At 36.2% G+C, this 27,648-nt stretch overlaps 1 protein-coding gene across 3 annotated transcripts in view; it reads right to left on the minus strand.

Annotated features, from left to right (window-relative positions):
* for (cGMP-dependent protein kinase for) overlaps positions 1-27,648 on the minus strand; it is a 98,024-nt gene that overhangs the window by 39,558 nt on the left and 30,818 nt on the right. The gene's annotated exons all lie outside the window — the stretch shown is intronic.

A 27,648-nucleotide genomic window follows, 5' to 3' on the forward strand; every position in this document is an offset into this window, starting at 1 on the left:
TTTTGTCTCGGTTTGATCTTTCGCAACGCTGTGTACTTTAACTAAACATCTGCAGTCGATAGTTTTTGCGAGAAAATCTTCTAATTTTAAGAAAAAAACATAATATTTGATCGATATATTTGTTCAATCTAAAAATAAACCGCGTCACTTTGGGCCATTGTCAAACGCTTTGATAACGACTGTTCCGAAAAATTTCAAATCAGAAAGGCACTTGCGCTAAACGATCAATTACTGAAAATAATTTATTCCGCCGATTAATCAACAGGTTAGCAGTAACCAAATAAGCGATTAATCAAGTTGTTCGAGAGTCATGTAAGTTATTAATCTAGTAATGGGATCAAACAACTGAAATAGATGTATGTACATTAGTCAGAATGATAGAGTGAAAAACTGTTAGATCACCTGGTTGGGGACTTGCAATGCATGATCAATTTATAAATCACACTTGCTCGATTGATTAGCAATCAAATAATCCAACCAAACGTAAGCGAGATGATCAATTATATGATCGCGCATTTAATTTCGGTCCTCACGTCTCTATCATAGCGGTCAATTGCAAGAATCGTTTACGTGATCAGTTATCAAACTTGATTAAGTCCATCAACGATAAATTACTTAATTTTGTAATTTATATGAAATCAGTACGAACGAGAATTAATCATAATCAACTTATTTAGATGATAAATCAGTTATTCATGATTTACCTGATGTTCACTATTTAGTCGTGACCTTCAACTCTATTGTGCCTTTAGTTGAAAACAAAACACTGTTAATTAACCGATCAAACAAACCTGTGAGAAGTAAATCTACTAATTACCAACTTATGACTCACTTGTTGATTACATCCTTTGTGGAAGCAAAAAGTCGATAGCATAACAAACTACTTAACCTACTGATCAATTAATTGATTAGAGTCTATCGTCGATTGGCTTTAATTGCTAATTTCACCAGTTAATGGTTCAAACCAAGTAATAAGCGAAAATGAGCGAATTTTATTAAATCAACTAGTTATGTATAATATTTTTAAGAATTATAACGGGGCATCGATCATTCGAAGATCAAAAGATCTATAAATAGTTAACAATTGACTAGAAATAAGTAAATCAAAGTCAAATGAATATTTAGGGTTTTACTGAAGTTAAAAATATCAAATATGAATAATGAAAATTTTGTAGCTAAATATCATGATTATTGCTTGAACAATTACATTAGTTAGAAAATGTTTATGGTTTCAATGAAATACATGATTTACTCGTATTCCATTAAAAAACACGATTATTTCTTGAAAGATATTTTAATCAGATCAATTTCGATTGCGTAATTTGATTACTAATAAAACAGAGAAAAATCAACTTATTATATTATTTTTACTGATCAATGATCAATGATGATGATTGAATCAAATAACTGTTTAACAATCATAATCATGAATCAAACAAATTTTAATCAAACAATTATGTATTACTTTACGCAGTGTGAAATATGATCATTTAATCATGATCATGACAGTTTTTACAATGTATGACCCATTTATTTGTTCATAAGCACATGACCAGGTTCAATTAAATGACGGGATCATCTTTCCAAAGAGATCTTGATCAGATCATTACATTTTAAATGGCCGAATTTCTAGGAAAAGTGATCAATTGTCCAAATCGGTTGTTGATGAGTTATTTGATTATACCCAGTGTACACTGCATTCCACAATTTGATTACTCATAAATTAGACCTGACATCGCTTCTCTGAAAACGTGGATGATTACTGTAATTATGCATTATTCAGACATATTGTCAATCCGTTATTCGTGAAGGTTAATTTAATCATACTCATGACCATTTTTCTTTAAGCACATGAGGAATAATAATAAGTGATCAATTTAAACGAAAATTTTGAAATTTTTGCACCTGAGCGGCCGATCTATTAGTTTGTCATAACAGCCAATCAGAATTAGAGGTCGCCTTTACTCCACAGCACTCTCGATCATATTTTATCCCCGTTATTAGAGCCGGCGAAGGCGCGACCTTCTCGCCAACAAACAACCGTCGATAAAAGAAAAATCGCAACAACCTTGCGCGGATTATCCAATTAAAATGAGATATTGCTCCTGTTCCGAATAAATATTTTGATCGGATCAAGTCCATTTATATTCCATTACACGGGGCGCGTTGAATGTACGAGCTTTGGGGGACTTTATTTGGAAACAAAACGCAAACCGAAAATAAATGCTAATTGCCATCATCGACGAGATGGGTGCACGAAACGAAACTGGATTGGTAATGCGCCCGGTCGCGATAATAAACGCGATAATACTTTATATGTAAATGTCATTGCCGCACTAATAAGGTTGTACATTTCGACAATAATCCTAAGTGGTACACTCGAATCTGACCCCAACCAGGAAGATGGCACAACACGAAGAACAATCTGGTCGCGATCTTCAAAATCACGAAGACCATGCAGTCGTATCGTCCAGACGCGAGTCCAATTGACGAAAATTGCCAAAAGTTCGTCTCGTTCCTTGATTTGCAACAACGCTGTCTTATATCTTGTGGAGTACGTCGTAGCTCCTACAACTTATCAAAATGTAATCGTGTTGTCCATCTATTGTTATTTCTTGACCTCGCACTTTCCATTTTTATCGACTAAACAGAAATATTATATTATTTTGGTCAGGGTTTTCTAATTCGCACGTTATTGAGATCGGAAGAATTTCGAAATTCGGAATGCAAAATTATGCATCAGAAAGTGCATCTGACGATAAAACTGTATGTCAAATGAGTTTTTGCTTTATCATTCATAATTTTCTCACAATTAAATCTTGTAGAAACCTGTTTTGAGAAAAATAAATAGTCCGTCAAAAAAAGTGCAAGTTTTTTCATTCGTTTGCGTTCATAAAATACGTGATTTTTGAATCGGTCAAGAAGCGTTAAAAAAAGTGCCATAGCGGTTCATTTTTGCACCAAAAAAATTTTGTATGCAACTCGTTAGTAAAGTATCTTTTTTTTTACTCGGCGGATTTGCGCACTCGCTTCGCTCGAGCGGCAAATTTTCCTCGTAAAAAAAGTATTACTTTACTCACTTGTTGCATAAATAACTATTTATTTACAGCATATTGACTTCTTAAATACATAATTACCTGTATTACTTTGCCTTTTTTTTACTACCTACTGTTTGTCTTTCTATTCTTTCATTTAATTTTTTCTTTTCTTTTTTTTTGCAAATTTATAGATTTTCTAGCAGTTTATTCTTAAATATTTACTTCACTTTGTGGTTTAGACATTTTAAATTTACTGTTTATTATTCTGTTATTTCTTTTCTGTTATTCCCATATACAGCTTATAATTCATTTTAATTTAATTTATATTCTTCGATTTTTCTCTTCACTTTCTTTGTTTAGTCTTGGTTTGTGAATTTTGCAATCTGCTTCTTTTTTTCATTACTATCTATCTACCTTCTTCATTAATAATCCACCAATGTTTAGTAGAATGTTGACTATTTTATAATGAACATTTTTTAGATTATGTACATATTTTTCATTCATTGTTTATTATTCTTTAATTTTTTTTTCTTGGCCGTTTTTCAACTTTCCTTTTTTCGTTGCTATTCCTTTTTTTTACCTGTTTTTTTTTTGGTCTTTTCTAAGTGTATATCTGTTGATCAACATTTCTTTCATTTGAATTTGTATTCCTCGTTGTTTTCCTGTACTCTCTTTTCCCTTATTTCTTATAATATTCTTACTTCTATTTATCGTTCCTACTTTTTCTTTTTCAAGTTAAATAGCATTTGTGTAGTAAAGTTTTATACTTATTACTAATGTAACTATTTTTTTTACTCTCTATGTTCTCTATGTTTGAATTAGTCATCTTTTCAAAATTCGTTGTCTTTCGTTCTTTTTTATAACTTTGAAAATGTTTTTTATATGTTGCTACATTGTTGTCGTCCTTCGCTTTCTTCTTACTCTTAGTTGATCTTCTATTCACTCTAATTTTCCTTTCTTTCTTCTTTTTGCTATTCTTTAGATTAGATTCAACAGCGGTTCCGCAACTTCCGATCTGAACTTGGTGTCAAAAATTGCACTTCTTCTATCATTCCCAGTCATTTTCTATTAAACAATTCCGAAAAAATCTATTGGATTGAGGTCCAGAGAACTCGGTGGCAAATTTTAAAACGGTCAAAACGTGGAATTCCATCTTGACGAAACGTCAACAGTACCACCACCAAAACCAGAACCATCCGATGCAACACAAATACCCAGATCGGATGGACTTCTTAGCCAATTTAAAAGAGAACTTCTTTCGTCACGCTCGACTTGCTCGTTATGACAGACCTCTCGGTCGTGGCTTTCCATTAGCACACGAATCGCGACCGGCCCCGTCGAGGCTTATCTCGCCCATTACGCGAATAGCCTCTGGTGGGTGTTTCGCCAGGATAAGAGGAAAACATCGACGACGAAAAAAGAGAAAGGCGAAAAGTTGTATCATTCAACAAATTACGGGATTTCGCGCCGTTCCTTCCACTCATGAATAATAACGCACACACAACATGTCGTAATGGTCTTATAAACATGGCGAATTAATGAGGCGCGGTCGAAGCGCAAAATTCGCTCCAAATCGGACGCATCGATCATCACCGAGCGAGATCAAACGCGGCCGGTCAACCTAATGAGAGAGACAAGTAATTACGACATTACATTGATTAGTAGCGAGGTTGTCGGTGATTGACGCGGACACCTCGATGCAAATTGGTGCCGATGAAAAACACACTCCGGACGACAATAGCGATTGTTGTTTGGTCAAAGAAAAGACTACGCCTCGGAGCTAGTTTTTTGTGGTACTTGGTCGCGTTATGGTCCATTGTTGGCTTGATGGAAGCTGCTGCTTCAAGATCAAACATTGTGTTAACAAATCGAGTCGCTTTGGAGATGACGAGATTTTGATTGCAATGTCACATTCATAATGGGCAAAAAATGGAGCAGCACATTTTTTTTTCTTCTTCTACATCACCAGAGAATTGCTTTTGTCTCAATTATTTTCCTGATTTACTCAAACTTAGTAGATTCAGAGACGTATACTCCGTTTCTGAGTTCGATGCCGGTAAGTCGTAAAACCGCTCAACTCACGCAAATGCAAATTTCTTTTGTCGGGAAGATAACTGCGCTAACAAATTGGCCATCCTCGTTCTGAAAGCTGTGTGCAGGCGTAAGAGTGAGAAAACATGATGTTTGGAAGATGCCAGGACAGTACTTTAGAGCAGACATCTAAAAAGTTGAATTGTAACATTTAATACCAGTAGAATGGTCTAGGCTGCTTATAATTGGACGCACTGAAATCTGTCAGCGCTTCGGTCGCTTTCTGGCTCAGCGGCATCAAACTCAGAAACAGAGTATATCAGATGGCATCAATACCTTTCGGAATGCTAATTTATTTTCTTCTTCAGTCATCTTTGCAGATTTAATGTTGAAATCGTATATTAGAAGAATAAATTAAGTAAAAAGAATAGAAACTCACAGATAAAAGAAAGAACATATAGATGTAAAAATTCTAAAGTCGACTTGATAAGAATGTAATTAGTATTACGAGTGGTCAAGATAAGAAAAATAACAAAGATGATGTCAAAAGATAATTAGTGGGTACCACTGCAAGTTAATAACATATGTTTGAAAGAATTTATGGTTACATGAAATAAGAGAGGATTGATTATATTGTACTCGAATAATAATGCAATTTAAACAAGATAAATGCTTCGCCCTGTCAGACAAAATGTTTAAAAAATGATGGTGTAGCATTTCCATAGCCCCTGGACTCGTCCGTGATGGCTCTTCCAATTACTACTGAAATTTGGCGAAATTCCCTTTCCTCTCCCGTCCTTCTTCATCCAACCGTTCTTTGAACTCTCACGATTTTCTTATCGTCCTTTTCTCGATTTAAATGCGTTTCGTGAATCGGTTTTATCCTCGGACGTGTCTTCGCATAAATTCCGACCGTTCACATGGAAATCGTTCGAAAATGATCGAGGCTAATGCACTTTCGTTATCGCGGTTCGAATGAAAAAACACACCGATACGAAATTTAAATGCACACTCGACTATCTAAATGTCAATCCGATTGGACCGCAAAGGAGACCGTGGGCCGGTAATTGGACCCGAAACGAGACACCAAAAAGAACCATCAAGAACCACCCTGGGTCCCTGGCGGGTTCGTTACGTATTCTCGCCGCACCAACAACCCGAATCGAGGACGGACGTGATCCGTGGTTGGGTTAGTCTGTGAACGTGCTCTCACAGGAGAAGCCTGAGTACTATCAGGTTGGTACCGATTTTGGTCTAGTCATGGTGTGGGGGCGCAACAACTCCCCGGGGTGTCTCAGTTGTTGCCGACGAACAAGCACTTTCATGTCTTCTAATTTTAAGCTCAGTACCTACACGTCATGTTCTTGCTGTTTGTTTGTTTCTACAAGTCGTACCTGTTATTGAGAACAAGTGGTACCCCAACAATTTACTGGAAGGTATCGGTTTAGAAGCAACAAAACTGGTTCAATAAATTATGATGAATTTATAACAAATTTGTTGTTAACAATGATTCTGATAAAAGGTACCACGCAAGTAAGTACTATCCTTCCACGATCCGGCTAAAAGAGAAGTCATGCTTCAAGTTCACTTCTGCAATTAAGAACGCGGTACCTATGGCGTAAGAACTTCACTGTTTTCAATAATTCGGTACTCAGTGGTACCGAAATTTGATCAATGATGAAATGATGGGATATTGTACAGAAACTAGGTTACTTCAGTGATCGTTTAATGAACCATCGAACGAAATCAAGGTAAGAACACTTTGAAAAGAGGTTTCTTGGACGAACAGCAATTAATAACAATTTTCAAAATTATGATTGATTGGTCAAAGTGTGTCACGAGCTCACCATGATCGTTGGTACTTCTGCTGTTCGAATCCATAACTTTCATAAACCATTGGTACCAAAAGTAAAGTTGTATTGACCAAAACTAGTACCAAACGGGAATAACAAAATGGCGTTTCCAGAACAGCGACACAGAAATTACCAGATTTGATTCTATGGAAATTCTATGGAACAATTTGTTTGTTAGATATTTAATTTCCACAGAATCGCTATATTTCCATTGAGATAACTCGCAACCATGTCTGTGTAATTTTGTAATTCTGTGTATTACAGAGTTACAAGATCGAAGGTGGTACTGCCGAATCTTTGCCAATTTTTTTTCGTGACAGGACCAAATGATCCAATCTTTTACTACCCCAAAACCGTCCCGTCTAAATCAACAGTGAGATGGAGCGCCATCTTGTCGAGTAAGAGGAGAGAGCGGAGTAGTGGTTTTGAATTCGGATGTGTGTGCGTTCGCTCTAAGGAGGCCATGGCTTGTGCAAATTAAACCACCTGAGGTCGACCAGAACCGCACTCACATTATATTGGTCACGGATTGACCAATCAAACTACAGTCCATTTTGAAATGTCACGCGATATTACGATTAATGCAAATCGCGACGACGGTCAGGGTTTAGGGGCGCCCTCAAAGAATTCCAACCTGTCGAACCCTGACCGACCACGAGAACGAACAGACTTTGAACAATCGTACAGGTTGAAAAATTACACGTTACGGATAAATAATCACCGACAATGGTAACGTATCAAGGGTACGCGCTGTGTAATTGACAGGTAAATATCGCCACGCACGCGTGACACGAAAGCGAAATTTTCCAAAAAAAAAAAATAAAAAAATTGGACTCTTCGTGTCACCTGTTGCAATTTCATAATAGTTGCGATAATGTCAAGGTAATTTTGCCAGTTATGATATTTATTTACGAAATAAAATTAGAAAAATGTTATCGTGATAAGGTTGGTGTTATCTGTGTAGTACTACGAACCAGTGTACTTGATTTTTGCGACCGAGCAAGAAGGAAATTTGCAATTTGCGTCAGTCAATAGCTCTGTTTGTTCCTCTATTTGGACGACACATTTGCACACACGTGCTAAAATAATAATTAGAGGTGAACTCACCACCCACGAGAGTCCTTGTCCTTTATACTAATCTATACAGATAGTCTATTATTATTTATTATAAGTGATATCCATTTGCATGTTTATTTGGGGATATCATAAAACAATTTCATTTGAAAAATCTATTCGAAAGTGACTTTCCTTGTAATGATTTTATTTTTGTAAATTTGGAATGTTGACAAACAAATACGTAGCGAAAAAATTGTCACCGGGAAAAAATCTTGACATAGGAATAGAGGTGAAGTGAATGAAAAAAATTAACCATGAAACAAACTCTAAATTGAGAATGTAAATGTTAAACAAAAAATTAAAGAATCATTTATGAGATGAAAGAATAAATTTAAAAAAAGTCTATAGAAGGAACAAGGGAAAAACAGACAACAAAAGAGTCAAATAAAAGTAGCTAAAGACAAATGTCAAAAAAACGACAAACAAAAAATCGAACAAGGTTGAGCAATAGAAAAATAATGATTGTTAAAAGTGACGATTGAATTGACATAAATTTAAAAAATAATCAAATATGTATCCCAATTAGGTACAATGTACACACCCAAAATAAAGAAAAAAAATGCCAAAAAGATGACAAAAAATAAGTAAATAAGTAAAAAAAAATACATAAGAAAAAATTTTAAGAGAATTTGAGAAAAATAATAAAATACATAAGTGAAAATTAACGAATACAGCAGCACTCGCGTATTTGTGGAAGTTGAAAAATCTTTTCAAATGATAAAAAGAATAGCGTTAGATTTAAAGAAGAAAGCAAATAGCAAAAGAGAAAGGATGAAAAACAGAAAAATTTGTTTGTCTATATAGGTAGAGGTGTTGGATTCTCTCATGGGCTGTGACCTTGGACATATCTGGGCAAAGCAATAAACCAGTGAAAAATCTGCAAATGAAAACTGCAAACGTCGACTACTTTCAAATTCCAATACATATAAACAGACGAGAGAGAGACGGAACTAACATAACGAATGACGATGTTTTCCGGTCGGTTTGTAGCGCGCCTACTTGAGACCGATATTCGTCGTTTGCGCAGATATGACTCACAGCCCATGAGAAAATCCAAGACCTCTGAGCAAAAAAGATGTGGCTAACGACAAAACTGAAAGTGAGAGGGTGAGGGAGAGAGAGAAAAAAAGAAGACGTATGGCGTAACAATTGCAAGAACACTGAAAAGACTTAAACAACACAACTGTTTGTGGCTCACATCCACCCAATTTGTTTATAACATTTCATTCATTCCATTAAGGAGTTTGTTTACAATTTGTTCATTTTTTATTTCATTAGCATATTCTAGCACACAACTAATAAAAATTAAAATTATCTCCTGTATGTGACATTTAAATGTTTGTATATTTGTTGTAAATCATTTTATGTAACTTATGACGTACACGTAATTATTTAATGTTCAAATAAATACTACTATTAACGTCGTAAATGGCTCATTACTTCAACAAAAACATATAAATATTTGCCGCCAGCTAGACAGACAAAGGATTCATGTTGTTACGTAAAAAATAACATTGTTATCGACATTCTGAGTAATTACGAAAACTAAAAATAACACAATTCTGCAGCGTTGGTATTTCCTTCCAACCAATAGACCGATTGACAGGATGATCCACTGCTGGATCGCACTGACAGGTCGCATTAACCGATGGACCGACTAACAGGATGACCCATTAATATAGTGATGAATTATTATATAATCCGTTGTTCGTTCAATTAATAATTAAATTATCAGACAATCAAGTCCAAAATCACTGAACTAGTTTACTTTGAAGATTCTTACCATTAGAACCACATGTTTTAGAAACAACTGTTCATAACCTTGCACGAACTGTTAAGAATTAAACTCTTCAGTCAAATATTACCAGCAAGGAATGAAATTCTGCTATTTTTTACTTCCTTGCAGTTGTATTTTCATCACAAACACTGCACAACATTATATTTGTAGGTTATGATACAGTTTGACAATGACAACTAACATAACAAATGAGAAATGAGTGAAATGACGTTAATTCCAGTGACGTGTCTGGTGGAGAGACAGAAGGCTCAGACTGTTAAATTGTAATTGCGATGACACCCCAAAAACAATCGTTGTGAGTGGAAAGTATTTGGCATTTGGATTAAAATTCCAAAGCAGCGACAGATTGAGGTTATGTAGTCATGTCTCGCAAGCTGAAAACCTAATCCCAAGTAGCAAATTTACACTAATAGAGCTTGCAACGAAGCATCGCCTCTATCAACAGTCGATTTGTTTAATGGCACCGTTCCCATTATTAATTGCACTATCGCGCTCGACTTAATCCGACATCCTGATTGGATAATGCGTGTTAATTTGTCCTATCGCGTTACGACATCCGATAATGGGGTATACTCGATGAATACATTTCATGGTTTTTGCAGGCCGTGGGCGTTGTGTGAAGACGCTGCGACGTCATGTCCGCGGATTAAGTCATTGCTTTATGATTTACGATCGGCAAGCACTTTTCGTAATTTGTCAACGGCGGGGCCCCCGAAAATTACGGTCCGCCACAGAGCGCCGGCGACGATGAGTTGCAGTTTGGACTGGACAAAAGACGGCCAATTCAAAAAACGGACTCACGTCGCGACCGATTTCAAGGGTACTTACACGGCGGACACACAAAAAAAAAACACGGTAATTAGTCGGACCTGTTACGAATTTAAAAATCGTGACGACCAAGGCGGTAATTTACGACCAGATATGATCGACACGTGTGCGAACGGGAGTTATCAAGATGGGAGGATCCGGCACGAAGGACCAGAAATTTGCGTGAAAGGTCGTCGTCGCAATTTAACCTCAAACTGTCAAATCGAACGACGCTTCACTATTGCGTGCACCATTCTGCGACCGCTTCTATACCCGACTGTTGCTTTTAATAGAAGACATTAATGATAACAAAAAGAGTAATTACCGGAGGAAAAAACAAAATGCATATGTTTACTATTAAGTGGGGTTATTAACTGTCCATTAAAAGAACTATGTTCTCATTTTACAGCTAGCATTAAAATACCACGTACTTTATTACAATACACTGTAAAAAATGTAATTGCCTATAAAAATATTTAAACTGTAAAAGCGACACTAATCTCGTTTTATGGCGAAATCGAAAAAACTTGCTCCAGAAGTTAATACATTGTAGATAAGTGAAGAGATTTTCCAGTTGATAGATTGAGATTTCCGATGTGAAGTACCGATAAGAGAGAGCTCTAGGCCGCATCACTAGACTAACCCGTCTGTGATTAATTCGACTGAATTCTTTAGCAGCACCATATAGGATGTTGTATTTTAAATTAACAAAACAACTTATTCACCTAATCATAAAAAACTGGTTTTCGACTTGTCCAAGATGTGGATTCTATTTCAATCTGTCAAGATAATCGTGTTCTAAAATGTTAAACTTTCAGCTTAGGGAGCTGTATTTCCGACGGCTTGAGTGGCTTTCGGAGTCGGACTGGTCTTAAAAATAATAAATGTCAATAGAGATGGGCATAAAGCAACACACAAACGTTTAACATTTCTGTGCGAGATGGACCAGAGGATGGAGACTTCTCTTGCAAGATGGAGCTACACCTCGTACCAGTAATCATGTTGCAAATAATGTATTGTCTCTTGAGAACTAAGTTGCGAGACTTTAAACTAGCTATCTGCAATAAATGAGAGACAAACTAAGGTGTTTGACATAAAAAAGTACTAATTTTTTGGGACAATTTGTTTAACCAATAGACCAGTTGACAGGATGACACACTAATTCAGTGAATATTTAGTTAATCGATTATTCAGTGAATAACTAAACGATTGGATAATCGATTATGTAACGGCATAACTAATTTAATTTGAAGATTTTTACCACATGAACACATGTCTTGGAGAGTGTTCTTAAAAAAAAACTCTTTAAAAGCTTACACCATAGCTCTTCAGTCAGGATTTTTTTTTCAACAAAAATTTGCGGCTTCTCACTTATTTGCGAAAAATAATAATAAACAAACCTGAAATACGACATGACAGGTTGACACCTGACAGAACAAATGACATTAATTTCAGTGGCGTCCCATTTTTGAAAATATTAAATTTTTCCCCTTCATATCTACATTATTGACATGAAATAGTCGCTGTTAACATAATTTTATTTTTTTACGAAAAATGTTGAGATGAAATTCAATGAAAATAATTGAGGTTATGCAACTCGTTTGTCCCATCATGTCAATGACTTCGCCACAGAAGGGCAAAAATCTAATAATCAAGCAGCCTTATAGTAATATTACCGAAAGAAAATCTAAGAAAATTTAACAACGAATCAGGTTGTATTATCTTACCTTGGTAATAATTTGATTGATAAAACTTATGTCTCTTGTTTTTGCTGCAATGTTGCCACCAGCATAAATTCCACTATATACAATATATTGGGTGATTCAAAATGATTGTGGATAAATATGGCAACTACGTACGAAAATTTATGTGGCAACTGTATGACATTTCATTTGCGTGCATTTGATATTTTTTTATACCATTGCACGTTGATTTGACAATTTTCAAAATTGCGCGACTATGAACTGTCATATAAATGTCAACTCTATCCTATCCACATAGTTGCCATACTTATCCACAACCATTTTGAATCACCCAATAGGTTCCAAACAAGAACTTTTCTGTCTTCTGTAATTGTGGCAAAGAGCGAAAAAGAAATGAAAGAAATTGTGAAGAAGAAAAAGCTGGAAATGAATGTTGAGAAGACGAAAATGATGGTGTTCAACAAGAGAAAAAGGAAGAGTGAAAAGAATGAGTGGAACTGGGAAAGAAGGAAAAGAGTGGGTTACACATTCAGCGTAAGAGCCCCGGATAAGGCACATATCAAAGAGATAGTGAGGAAAGCAAACAAACAAAACAGTGGGATGTGTGTGGGAAATAGGGGTGCTAGGAGTGGACAGAGAAACTCCAGGTTCCATGTGAGGGAAGAGTGCAAGGGGAATAGGCTGAGAGTGAAAGCGGAAAAAAGAGCGGCAAAGTTTGAAGACAGAATGGATGGAAGGCAAGAGTGCAGGATACTGACGGAATGCTGGAGAGAAAAGAAAAGAACAGGGAGAATTAGGAGAGAAAGAAATACGTACTACCAGAGAAGAAAGGGAAAGATTAAGAGCAAAATGAAGATGGATGAATGTAGAGCTGAGTGAAAGGGACAAAGACACAGATACAACTCCCTATGAGAGATGTATTACAGAGGAAGTTCCGGAGTACCTGGGGGAACGAGGAGAGAGAAAACAGGTACTGGACGGAAGGAGAGGAAAGAAGGTGCAGAATTTGCAATGAGGCGAGAGAGACAATTGGGCACATGTGGAATGATTGCAGCGAAATGAGAGAGAGGGAGAGAAAGGAACAGGGAGAAATACTGAATGAAGACGGAAGGGATGAAAGATATATGGAATAGGAGAGAAAGAATAGAAAAAGAAAGGGGTTGGAGATAGAAAGAAATAGAAAGAAAAAGGAATCCGAAAGCCCGTTGGGCGAATAAAGCATTGTATATTTCATTTATTTTCTCTTGTTATTATTATTATGTATTATTTTTTTTTAATATCTCTTAATTTTATGTTTGGCGTTTCTGTAGTACTCTTGTGCTGACGAAACAATTAGTCTCTGGTAAGTAGCATTGGAGTACCTCCTAAAAGGAATGTCGTGTCGGTCTAAAACGAGCACAAAGATGATGAAGGAAAGCACACTCATCGGTAATTATCTAAACTACCGAATATTATCTGGGTCGTTTGTCCTCATTACCACATTTTTTCGGAGGACATTGTATATCAGTCCCAAAGATGCATATTAAAACGCCGCTTCCTTTGATTAGCCGTCGCATGCTAGCAAATACAAATTCCCAAGTAGGATTTTCAGCTTGATAAATAGGTATTTCGTGGACGATACGTGTCGGACAAGAAGAGAAGCTGGTCTCTTTCAATTACTCCCAAAGAAAAAATAACATCAATAACATAATCTTCGGAAACTAGATTAACAACACGATTCATTCGTATAAGTGCACTACACACCATCAAAAACTGGTTTTCGATTTGTTTCAGATGTGGTTTCTATTTCCAACTACCACGATAATCACATTCTAAATATCATGTTTTCATTTTTGGCACCTACATCTGCATAAGTGATACAACACGGATAAGAGTAGAGAGGTCCGGACCGAATCGGGATGGCATGTACACGTGGGAGGAAAACGAAAATCGACACGTAAAAAAGGATACATGGGTATTTACGGTCGAGATGAGTCGAACAAAAAATGTTGCGCTTATTAACGGTTGTTCAGGTAATTTTACTACGAATTTACAGCACCGCCAAATCGGGACTGGATCTCGATGAAAAACGTACACGAGACCTGACAAAAGCAAAGAAATGATCGCTGCATATCAAATGGTGCTACACTTTTTGTCTCAAATTCTGAGTGACGTATCCAAATTGTTTTCTTACGTAAAGATTTTTTTCCACGATCGTGCAAAAAGTGAGTGTTCATTGCATTGCTTTTAGTGGAAAAGTGCCTCTTAATTGCACTAGTGCAATAAAGTCTTTATTGCACGCATCTGTCAACAGTCTGTCTACGATCGTGCAAAAAGTGAAGTCTTTATTGCATTTTTCACACACGACGCACAGGACTGAACTGTTGTTTATCGTTGGTTTTTTTTCTCATTTTTTTGTTCGTAGAAAAAATATTGTATGCAACACGTGCAAAAAGTGTTATTGCACTCGCCTGCGGCTCTTGGGACAATTTTCACGTCGCGTGCAATAATCATTCACTTTATGCACTTGTTGCATAAATAACTATTTTTGTTTCACAGGAAAAAATTATCAAAAAAAAAATACATTCTCTGTTATTTCACTGCAAAAGTATGTCACATCGGTATTGTGTGACGAAGAAAAGATAAATCCAAATTTTCCCCGAATTTATATTTTCACGTTTCAAGATTTTCGATAACACGACCACCCAATTTGCATCATATCAAAATTTTTCGATACGGCGACTGACGTTTAGACTTCATTTCGTTCAACTTCATCCTGACAAAACAAATACAGAAAAAAGGATACATCGATGCGATCGAAAAATTCTTCAGATCGTATCTTACAAAATTTCTGTTAATTAACGCCGCGCCGAAGACTTGCTGGATCTTATCCACCATCAAGACCGACATTTTAAGACAATTTATTTTTAGCTCACTAGTTTCTTTTTTTAAGAATTTTCATAAACCTATTTTCTAGGATGAAAGCAGATCCTTTAACAAAATGTACTCTGAATGTTATTCTTTGGCAAATTTTCAACAAATGTTAACCTAACGCATTAACTTTTACTCCATAGGGAGAGAATATTTTCGACCCTCAAAGACATGAAGCCTTCTGAAACCAATCACAAAACTTATGACAACTAAAAAGGCATTTCCTTGCAGCGGTATTTCGATTAAAAAAAAAAATATGTAATTTTAAAAAGTTAGGTTATTTTCACTTTTGATACCGTAAAATCTACAGAGCGAATCGCAGTTATTGCGTTGTAGAACAACATAACCTTCATAAAGTCAAAAAAATAAAACCAATTTCTTGTAATTTTAACTAAAATATAAAAATTGTAATAGAACTTCTCTTTGAATTGACAATCGCAATGGCATTAATTAATCAATCTACGAACTGAATTTTATTTGTCATGACGATCAAAAGAATAAATAAAATGTCACAAAGTGGCAGGCTTGAAAGCTATGCGAGGAAAATTATTACAGATTCACACGGTAATAAATTACAACATCGAATGTGGTAATACGAGCTTTTTTCATAGGACAGACCCGTTACGAGTGAAAATAATCACGATCAGTAAATAGCTCTGAAATCACAACGCAGATAGAAGCTTTACCATTCACCAAAAACGTAAACTTGACCGAAAAGACAGTTTTTAAGATTCACATAACCTAACTTTCAACTTGCAAATTACAGCGTTACTGAAACGTACTTAGGAGACGGCGATTCGATCAAATTTTGATCGTAACAGTGTCATTTACGGCTGGATTATTCAAGATAAATCATACGTTACCAAATGTCTTTCTAAATCCAAAAAAATAAACGCAATAAAACTGTCGACAGAGAAAACCGTAGACCGGATTGTTTTCGCACTTGCCAACCTGAAAATCCTAATTTCCCCAACGAATTCCCCCTCCCGCTCCACAGCCAAAACTCTTCAACCGCTTCCAGTATTTGTCAAAAAAGCGACCGCCGCTCCCGCGTGGGCTTTGATTTATCGCCCGACGAATTGATTATAAATCACCAGGTTTGCATACACACGGTGGACGCGACACATTGAGACATTTAACGTCGCGCCTCTTTTACCTTTTTGCTTATGCAAATGGGGCGCTCGGTGGGTGAGCTCGAAGAGATCGCGTCCGGATTTATGCGAAGGGTGTGGGAAAGTCTCGACGACCGGAGGAATGCAAGTCGAAGAAATGAAGATGCCGCCGGCTATGTTAAATTAACACCGAGATCATTAGTTATGTCGGCAACCAGACTTGTTCGAGTGTGTTGTTGTGTGCGTTATTTTAATAATGCTTCTAATTAGAAGCTGGTCGGGCTATAACTCTCGGCTGTCGATGTAAACGGCGATTTAATAATCTTGTCCGAGTCGGATTCGGATGGGAAACACATGCGATTAATATACATGATGGAAGACTACAAATTCCGATCGGAAGAGCCGCTAGCTTGCTTGCGGGTGACAACTTGTGTATTCTAGATTTGCATTTATCGGAACAAATGAGATGTGATACTAGAGACAGTCAACTACGAACGAGAATCAAGTTTGCACATCAAGTCTCACAATATAATAACAGAATGGACCTTTACGTAACTGTTTCAGCTTCATTTAATTATCCAAATGTACCCCTACAGGTGTCCCAGAAGTTATAATAACGTCACAAGTCACATCTCTGAGATATCCCTACAAAGTTTTTTTTTCACTCTTGAAATTGACTTTTTAGAAAAACGTTTGAATTTCAGTGGCCTTTGCTCACTGAAAATAGTGAGCAAAGATGGCAATTGAATCACTAGTGAGGAAAAAATATTTTCTCACTAGTGAGCAGTGTAATGTTTTGCGAGTTTTTTTAATCTGGTTTTAAAATACTTTCTGAATATTAATAACTGTAACGAGCTGAAATTGGACAAGACAGCAATAACAAATAACAATAATACTACCAAGAGTAATTTGTGGACCAGATAATAGTAACTAGTAAATAATAACAAATTTTCAAAATGTGGAATCGTGGATTCATAGTTTCTTTGTAAAACAACACGATATTTAAAACAGCCACATCAACTTTGTAAATGTATTGTGGGTTGCATTTTCAATTCCGCCGGGCTCATTATCACCCTGTATGTCATGACTCGTGTCGGTATATTATGTACATGTAAAACACCAAATAACCCAAAACCACCAATTAAACTCATGTGACAAGCTATAAACTCAATTAAATTTAACACAGGAAAAATTATAGGATCAATTGTTCACAATTGAATGTGACGGATCTATTGTGTTTGCCGCTCTTTGCTTCCTAACAGTGTCACTTCCACCACATCATTTTTTGAAGTGTCACTTAATCAATTAATTTCTTGGAAAAGCGAAAGTTCGTAATCCTGACGTCAAGCGTAACAGAATGTGCACTATGAGGATATTTCATTCCTGAAGCATTTTATGTGACCTCTCGACGACGCGAACATGACGTTGTCCTGCTGATCTGCTGCTGTCGTAAATTATACGTAGAAGGTGAAAGACAGATAGAAAATTATTGCCGAGTGTTGAGTTGCACAAACGAATAAGGTTTCTACTTCTCAAAATGAATGATATTTTTTGAAGCAAAAATTGGAGGAAAAAAGAGATAAAATTTAAAATTATGTCACTCCCAATGAAAAAATGTGAATTATCCAGAAAAAAAGGGGAAAGCACTGCAACGAACTCTGAATGAAACTATGTATTTCTAAAGTGATTATTTTTTTGTTCTTATACCTACGGTTGCGTTATAAAAGGAACTCTTTTTTAAAACAAATTTGAGATATTTTTGTACAAAAAATTAGAAATGCAACAAAAATTTATAAATAAAAAAATATCCATCAACTTTTTTTTATAAAAATATTGCATTTACTGTGAATCCTGAACATTTAGAAATTCCGCGATCAGTTTCCAAATAAGAAATTTTACAACTTACTTTTGATTATTTTGAAAAATTTGCACTCCATACCATAGACACACAGGTCTGTTATTTTCCATAAGGTCCAGAAGACAGTACAATTCGATGTTGACTTGCCATTCTTGATCCATCTGACAGAAATTGTAACATCTTTTGACACAACTGTCATTGAATTTTGAGAAATAGTAAAACAAGACACTTATTCGGTTTTTGTAGAACAATAAAAAATAAGAAAAAATCTTCGCAAAAACTCAAATTATTTAAAACACTTCGTATTTTGAATTTTTAAATCTATCACGCAAAAGTCACTAAACTAATAAACAATACAATTTACTTAGCAATAATTTCTTTTGATAAAATGCATTGACGTTGTTGTGGCATAATGGGAAGCCATGGAAACGTTGCATTTAGTTTGGTAGTAAAGATGTCTGTTGAATTAGGTTATGTTTTTCGAAGTTTGAGGTTATATACAGGGTGTCTTAAAATTATCGTATTTCGAGTTCGAGGCTTAGTAGGGGACATCCTGCTGACCTAGTAAAAATGTTTAAAAAAATTGCTCACTTTGAAAAAAATATCAAAGTTGCCAATATTTGTTCAAAAGTACCTGATTAATATTCTAGCTATGTTGTACTTCCCTTTTGAACAAAAATTGGAAAAATAAAACTTATTTTTTCGAGATAAAGCTATTTTTTCAAGAAATGTCTTTTCATTTATATTTTAATATTTTACATAATCATCCTCACCATATTTCAAAATGAATGTCAACCATTTATATTTTTTATTTGAAGAAAACATGACGAAAAATTTGAACCTTCAGACCCATATATCTGTGTAAAGACCTCACCTATATTTTTTATTTTATTTTTTCGAAATTCCTGAGATTTTTCCCTACAAGACCCCCAACTTGGAATACGTTAATTTTGCGACACCCTGTATAGCAGGGATGAGCAACCCGCGGCCCGCCACACTTTCTCATGCGGCCCTTTAAAGATTTTACATTTTGACTTTTGAAACTTTTGTTAAGCATTGCATAATTCACCAACAGAATCTTTGCGCAAAAATTTTAAATATGCCTAATGTCACTACGCCTGTAATAAAACTTATGAATTTTCTCAAATCTTGAGCGTTAAATCACCGCCAATTTAATGAGTTTTTAAAAGATTTGGGAAGTGAATATGGTGATGTAATTTACAACACAGAAGTGCGTTGGTTGAGTAGAGGTGCTATGTTAAAAAGAGTATATAACTTAAAAAATGATATTCAATTGTTTGTGGAAATGATAGAATATCGATTTCCCCATTTCAAAGATAAAGAATGGATGTGTGATTTTGCCTTTCTCGTCGATATAACTCAGCATTTGAATGACTTAAACATGGAACTTCAAGGAAGAAACCAGTTCATTCATAACATGTTTGATAAAATTAATGTTTTTGAAAGCAAATTAAAATTTGGAACAAACATCTGTTGTCAAACAACATGTCACATTTTGCACACCTAAAAAAAGAAAATTCTTCAGAAACCTGAAAATATGCCCAGCATTTACAAAAATTAATAATGGAATTTGAATCGCGATTTAAAATATTTAGATCAGAAAAAACCGTTCGTAGTTTTAACATTTTTTCTTCCCCATTTAATATAGACGTGGAAACAGTTCCGGATGAGTTACAAATGGAATTAATAGATTTACAAAACGACACGGATTTAAGAAATAAATTTCAAAATGTTGACACATAATTTCTACCAAAAATACATAAGTTTAGAAAAATCCCCACGATTAGGCAAAGCAAATAATGACACTTTTTGGAAGTACTATGCCGGCCAAAAAATTTTGGCCGTCATTGTCTGTCAATTCAAAAAAAAAAAAAATGTAATCCGTACTTTATTGTCATCATGATTACCGTCTTGATTATGAACGTTATTTTTTGGGTGGTAAATTTCAAAACTCAAAATTATTTTGTCATTTCTACTACATACACAGAACGTTTACCTCAGGTGATCTATGTACGATTGATCTAATTTTGTTTATTTATGTCGGATTTTTGGAATATCTGAGCCTCAAACAGTTTACATTGATTGTCAAAATGACAAGAATCGAAAGTGGGGTTACGATTCCTAAAGGTTTATTTACACTTTACTTGAATGTCAAGAAAGTGACGGCCAACATTTTTTGGCTGCCATAGTACCTATGTTTGCGAACAATTGTTTTCCGCAATGAAAATAATTAAAAGCGATCATGGATGATGTACGGTTAGAAAGCTGCGTGCGAGTTGCTGTGTCGTCTATATCTGCAAATATAGACCAATTGATGACCAAGAAGCAATGCCAAATTTCTCATTGAGTATTTTATTTCGGTAATTTTTATACTAGATTTATTTTGTTAATAAAGCTATAATTTGAGTTCATCATGTTTCTTAAATGCGGCCCGCACAACATTTTTAAATTTGATGCTGGCCCGTTGTAAAAAAAGGTTGCTCATCCCTGCTGTATAGCATCAATGTCTAGTGCATTGTTGTCAGTTTTATTAGTTTGCAATAGACGAATAGCAAGACATCGCTGGAAATTCAGCAACATGTTATGTTTATTTTGATAGGTCCGCATGTCAGGCACTTTAGTGCCGAAAATCAAACAGTATGTCCAACGTTAAAAAAATAAATCATGGCCTCCCATTATGCCAAAACAACGTGAAAAAAACGCTAAAGCAATGTGGTTTATCTTCTTGTCGATTTAATTTTAGTCGTCGGCCTTTGCCGCCTTTCAGATCGGCCATTTTAAAAAATATGTTATATCTAACTTTGGAGTGAAAAGAATTTAATTGCCACAGAACAGCAAAATGTTTCGCCTTTCAATGACAACTAGATCTCGACAATTATTTCCGACCTTACTGTACTGATACAATTTGGTTTTACGGTAAACACATGGCAACTAAAAATAGCCTAAAGATTAGTTATTGCAAAAACAATAAAAGATTAAAGAGAGCAATAAAGACTGTCGATAAGATAAAATAAAATGCAAATCTTTGACCGGTCGTTCTGCCTCGACATTCCTAATTAAAGTAGGAAAATGTGAATTTTGCAGAGAAATTCCACATCGTAAAAATCAGCGCTCATAAACTCGCTTTAAAACGCAATTAAAATTCGACCATTAAGATAAATCAAATGACGACATTTTGACACCGGTCCGCGTTCATGACAACTGTTGTGTTATTTGCAAATATCAATAAGTCATTCTTTACCTTTCTCGCTTCTCCCGGTGGTAACTTTGCGGTCTTGATGACATTAAAACGGCGATTTTGTATTCATAAATTCGCATGTCGGTCGATTGATTAATAGCGCTTAATTAATCTCCAATTCGTCGAAACCGATCCCCGTTGGGAATTAGACACGCTTATTTGCTACACTATCATTGGCTAAGACAGTCACCAGAAGGTTACCACAAATGGGGACAAAGTTTTTTTTCTTGGGCTTCGAAATAATGTAATCCAAGGTTTGGTGATCGGTGCAAGTGCACGTTAATCACCACGAAAAGTGATACGTTTTTTCACCTTTTCTGCGGATCTGAAAACTTCCAAGGAGTGGAAATAAATCGCTATTAATTCGATTGACACTTTGTCAAAGGGTATACGACAAATCAGACATGATGTTCGTTTCAAAAAATATTCTACAAACTTCGATGCGAGAAGACGTATTCGGCGCACTCGCCCAAATGACGCACTCGCTCCTTCGTCGCTCGTTGTCAAATAATGCGCGAAAAATTCCTATTCCTTTTTTTCGTGTTTCTCTTCAGCAGCTCTTTTTATTTCCCTTTACCAATGAAATAATAAATTCCATTTGCGCTTTTTCAAAATCTCATTCTTTTCACCATTTTCACACCTCTTTTCTTTTTCCACATGAGACATACATCTGACAAGTTTTCCTTTATACTAGTCACTCCAAGCAAGTAAACAACGCATTTCTAACGTAAACCCGTATTTGGATTTAGCAGTTATTGCGTCACCTACGACGTACATGCAGTTCAATTGTTAAGACACAAAATACCGTTTTTCGATTGACTGTTTTGTAAATTCTTTGTTTGATTGAGATTCCTTCAGTGTTAACTGAAGATTTGTGATGATGTGACCGTCGCTCCGTGGCCAATCCTCCGGTAGCATCCCGTCTGAATTATGGCTGTATCGTATTCAATTCCAGACATTTTTCCATCCGGGGCAGTCATTAACCTGTCGATATATCCCTGATTGATGGGCGGTACCAGCTTTGGTGCACAAGGCCGGCACCATCTAGTACTCCACGTCGATAAATCGCATCCCAAGCCGTACACGGTACTGTGCCGTACCCGGGTGGGTATCCATCACGCCAACTGCCGCCGTTCCCGTCGACTAATACCGCCGATTATGCAAATTAATTCGAACGACTCGCGTCCGAAGACTTGTTCCGAACGATAACACTTCTTGTCGCTCTCCTAAACGGACATGTAAATGGGAAAGGAGCCGTCGGTTCGCGGAACTTGAAACGCGCCGCCTCCAGCCAGCCTCCCCATCTCTGGGGCAAAGTCCTCGCCAATGGCGGCGGCTCTCGTAATTGGCGTAATCGCCTTCTGGGGCAACTTTTATCAGCATAATTTCGCGATAATTCCATGACCTGTTTACTAATAATACTTTAAATGTTAATCAGTGCCGGCGATCAGAAAAATCGACGACACGCGCCCTTGATCCATCGAGAACGGTCGTTCTTTTTCCCTTCGCTGAAAATTCCGAAATCGCCGGGTGGGTCCGTTTGATCGAGCCGGCCTCCGGACGGTGACCGCAGGGGGCGGCCGAATATCGGACAATGCCACTAACATGTAATTAATTAATCGAGAGTGCCATGAGATTAATAAAACGCGAACGAGGCGGCGCGGCAGGAATTGAGACAGGCACGATTCCTGCAAGCAACAACAGGGATCTGACAAAAGCTAAAAAAAGCCGCAGGAACAGGCGGAACAGCTTCCCAAAGTAGTGTCACTCACAAATCGATTCACAAAATTCCTGCGATGCTGTCAATTCCTGCTGCAACAAAGTTGTCAGGACCAGATTTTGTTCATATTTCAAAACCTCGGAAATTTTGGACGCACAAACGAGATCCTTGCAGGAATTCCACGAAAGCAATTCCTGCAGCTCAATCCATCACAAATATACAATCAATTAGGCGAGTGCAATAAAATACACAATTTACGCGTAAACGATGTGAATAATAGCGAAATATATAAACATGCACAGCAGGAGTTCGCTGCAGCTGATGCACAGCCGGAGCAATAACATCAGGAATATAGTAACCTCGTAAAAAATAGAGTCATGTGAGCAACTCCTGCATTAATTCAGATCAAGACTTGACGGTCTGAATTTATTTTGGTAAATTTTTGAGAGATAAATTCCTGAATTGAAACAATTCAAGAGAATGCAAACTCCCTTAAAAATCTTAATAATGTGTATAAAAACATATACATATTTCTTAAAATAAATTCCTGCCGAACATGAAACACCTGTCCTCGACTAAGTTAAATTTGGAATCTCGTATCAAATCGTTAATAAAATATGACAGAAAATTAATAAAGCACTACTAGCGGACTCACATTTTTTCACTATTCAAAGATCTGACCCATGAAATTCCTGCTACGTAAACCACCGTGAACGTAATTAATTGCCCAGATCTGTCACGAAATAAACAACCTGAATGATGAATTTAATTCGATTTTTTTCAAAACCCAATAAACTCCTATAGATAATTTGAATATTAAAGCTCGTAAAGATTCGACAGAAAAATTCCTGCTCTATTGAAAGTAATATTTCAGTGTCGCTGGATTTTCTAGTGCCAGGAAATAACTGAACATTCTTAAAAATGCGTGAAACGTGAAAATGCGTCTCTCAGCAGGAATTCAATTTCGATAATTTTTAATTCGGCACTGGACCCACAGTGAGTCGTTTAATTAACGACGTTTTAACTAACTTCCTGCTGACGGTGCAATCCCTGCTGGGATTTCCCAGTACGAAAAAAACAAGCACTACTTGTTGGCCATAACTCATCGGCTCGATTCACGCCGACTGAAGAAAATTTCACTAATTTGAAGTTCCACCGCAGGAATCCCCGCTGGCTTTACGATTGAAACGTAACTATTTTTTATCGGCGAAAAACATCAATCACTCGAACAAAACTACTCCTGCTGAAGCATCCATGTTTTGCTATTGAAATTACAACAGACGGAAATAATAATTTTCCTGCAAAGGAGGATGCAACCAGTTCGCCACGTGATACACTTAGCGAATAATAATTAACGACGGCATAAAAAATTGACAACGTTCCTGCTAGCAGGTGGTCCCATGTTTTTGAAATATTCCCAGAGATACATTAATAAATTTCTGATAATGCTAATTCCAGCAAGACGCAGGAATGTCGGTGGATTCGTTCAAACAGTCCGATTTAATATTTAATGGAACACAGTGTCGCTGCGGAAATTTACAAATCCACATTGAAATATCAATCGTTGCAGGAATTCGTCCGCCATTGTCGCACCAATTTGTCTGGTTTGCGCCAATTTTCAAACGAAAATCCTCTAATTAACATCGACAAGATTCCGTCCAGCAAGGGGCCCGGTTTTCGCATATTTGTCGAGTTCCACGAATGATTCCCAACTAACGCGGATTCCTGGTAGTTGCAGGAATGTCGACGAATTTTTTCCGTGCTCTTCTAGTTTTCAACTCGTCACGTTCCAGCTTACAAATGTTCGGGATGTCAATACCACGAATCTGATAAATTCCTGCCGATGGAGTACACCGCAGGAAGTTTACCGCGACAATTTATCAAAAAATACGGTGCAGACTCGGCTGAAAAAACAATTTCCTGCTGGCAGGAGGAACGGGTTGCGTGACCGATCGACAATATCGATTACTGAGTGGCAGCTGTTTCTGCCAGTGCAGGAAATGCGACGAATTTGCTGACGACCACACGGCACATCCTGCAACTCTAGGAACGATCGGTGTTTACCTCAAAGTGAAGTTATATTTGGGAGAGCAAATTGATGAAATAACAAAATTAGCTAATGAGAAATTGAATCCTTCGGCTACTGTACATTGCAGGAATTCAGACAATTTTAAAACAGAAAACAAAAACCAGTTTGTAAAATATTTCGATTGCTGCTACTTTGATAAACGCAATATTAATGCGGATATGCCACAATTCCTGCTGAAGCAGTTCGGTTATCAGTTCCTCGCAGGAAACTCGTCCACTTCAATAGAAAACCGCCGCCTTTTCGTAACTCGTCGGTCCGGTTTCCAGCGTGAAAAATTTCCTGCCGAACTGAATCCAGCAGGAAAATTAATGAGTCTCGTTTAAATTTAATCGTCTTGAGTACTTTTAAACTAATAACGATTTTTTTCCGGCCGCCACACCCGTGACTCTTTGCGATGTAGCAACTAGTCGAAGAAATGCTATCAAGTTTTATGGCAGGCAATTCTACTGCTTTCGATAATAATTGAATCGTTTGAATTTTTTTATCGCGCCTTTAATAGGTCTATTATGTGACGCCGTTACCGTTTGGGCGTTAATTAATGGGAAAACAGGTCTTCGGGATTTCATCTAGGATGGACCGAACAAACGGCAACGCAACGCCGCCATTTTATTTTTAGCTCCGTTCTATTTCTGCTCATTGTAAGTTCTGGGTCATACCATGCGATATTTGTCTATTTATTCAGTCGGAACCGGCTCGAAGTAAATCGTAAATTTGATATTAATCGAGGGATTTATGGAATTTTCTGACAGACGAAAGCGAAAATTCAGAGGCAAAGCAAACGAAAAGCGCTATTTATAAAATGATTGATCAGATATTGTCCCAGATCTCTTCTACGCAAAAATCCAAAATTTGTGGTAGATCATAAATAAATGTAAAAGCGACGACACTAAATTGGATGAGAACAAAACGACCAAGACAATTGGAGTTCAGTCGAATAACCTTTAAATCTGGAATAAATTCCGATCTCAATAAAACTGCTGAAGCAGATGGAATTTATTGCAATTTAACAATTCATTTTTTTGGCTTCTGATGCAGACAAGCTGTTCAATAACGAAAACGTACCATTCATTATCCTTTAAACTATGCAAACAATTCTGTAACAGTTCTTTTATATTTTTTTAAATCGCATTTAACGACTCAAGACATTTCTGCTAATTGGCCCAAGCCTACAATAAAGTCCTTCTAAGAACTTGTTTTTTGCACTTTGCAAATAAAAAGTTCTGAAAATTTCCACTTCAGCCGGAATAACTCGAATTTTATTTTACTACAATTTTACTAATTAAAATTTACAGTGAATAATTTGGTCTGACTAATTAAATGTATTATTTTTTTCGCTTTTGATTGAAGTATTTTTTGTGCACCTCAAGCTAATTAGTTGTACACGACAGCCAAACAAACTAATTAGTCCAATTAACTTAGTAACAGATTAGAATTAAGTGGCATCAGCGTCTATTTGATCAGTACTAATAAATAAACAGTAATTTTAGAAACAAGTCTCTAACTATCGAGGTGTTTAGAGATCTAAAGCTAAATTTGTATAATTCATCGCACGACAATTAGCGGTATTATCTGAAAAATAACAAACAACGGAATGTTCTTATAGATAGAAAGATTGCTGTAAAATCACTCAAATTATTATTCGGCAAGTTGTGCGATTAGCAATGATTAGCATAATTAATCATTAAAAATGAATCAAGTTCGAAATTAGCACAAATGGTTAATTTGTAATTAGTCAGTTGGGTGAAGTGTGAATTAGCCTTGAGATTGTTATGGCCACAGGATTGTTACTAATTAACGAAATATCTTACGTCACCTAATTAATCACAAACGAGTAATTACCGAATTGGCCACGAGAATTAGCGAAATTTTCCGATAATGAAATTAGTATCAAATTCGAGTGTCGGAGCGTCTCGCCGTGTTCTTTCAATTTGGGCCGGAAATAGCAGCAACTTCTTTTATTTAAACAGCATCCGCTATTAAAAATAAACTGCTACACTTTTTCCTGAATCCAGTTACTGTGGATTTCGAATAAAATTAGTAATAAAAATTCCATCAGTCTCGCCCAAAAGAATAAAAAGTCTCAATTATTAATAGATAATGAATGATACCTATTAATAAATTAGAATTACAACTCCTGTTCTTAATTTGAAGTTCTTTTTTAATTAAAGTATTAAAAATGAGCTATGTACAATTTTGAAAAATTGTTAAACTTTCGCCCCCCACGTTCAGATGACCCCATAAAATCTAAGGGATTTAGATCGTAATTGTTATGATGTCTTTTGTTGATTATCTCCTAAACTAAGCGTTTTTGACCCCATATGTATTAAGAGTTTTATGCTTATTTTTGATCATAG

This window comes from Tenebrio molitor, chromosome 9 (genome assembly GCF_963966145.1).
Source record: "Tenebrio molitor chromosome 9, icTenMoli1.1, whole genome shotgun sequence".
In the NCBI taxonomy this organism is placed as follows: Eukaryota; Metazoa; Arthropoda; class Insecta; order Coleoptera; family Tenebrionidae; genus Tenebrio; species Tenebrio molitor.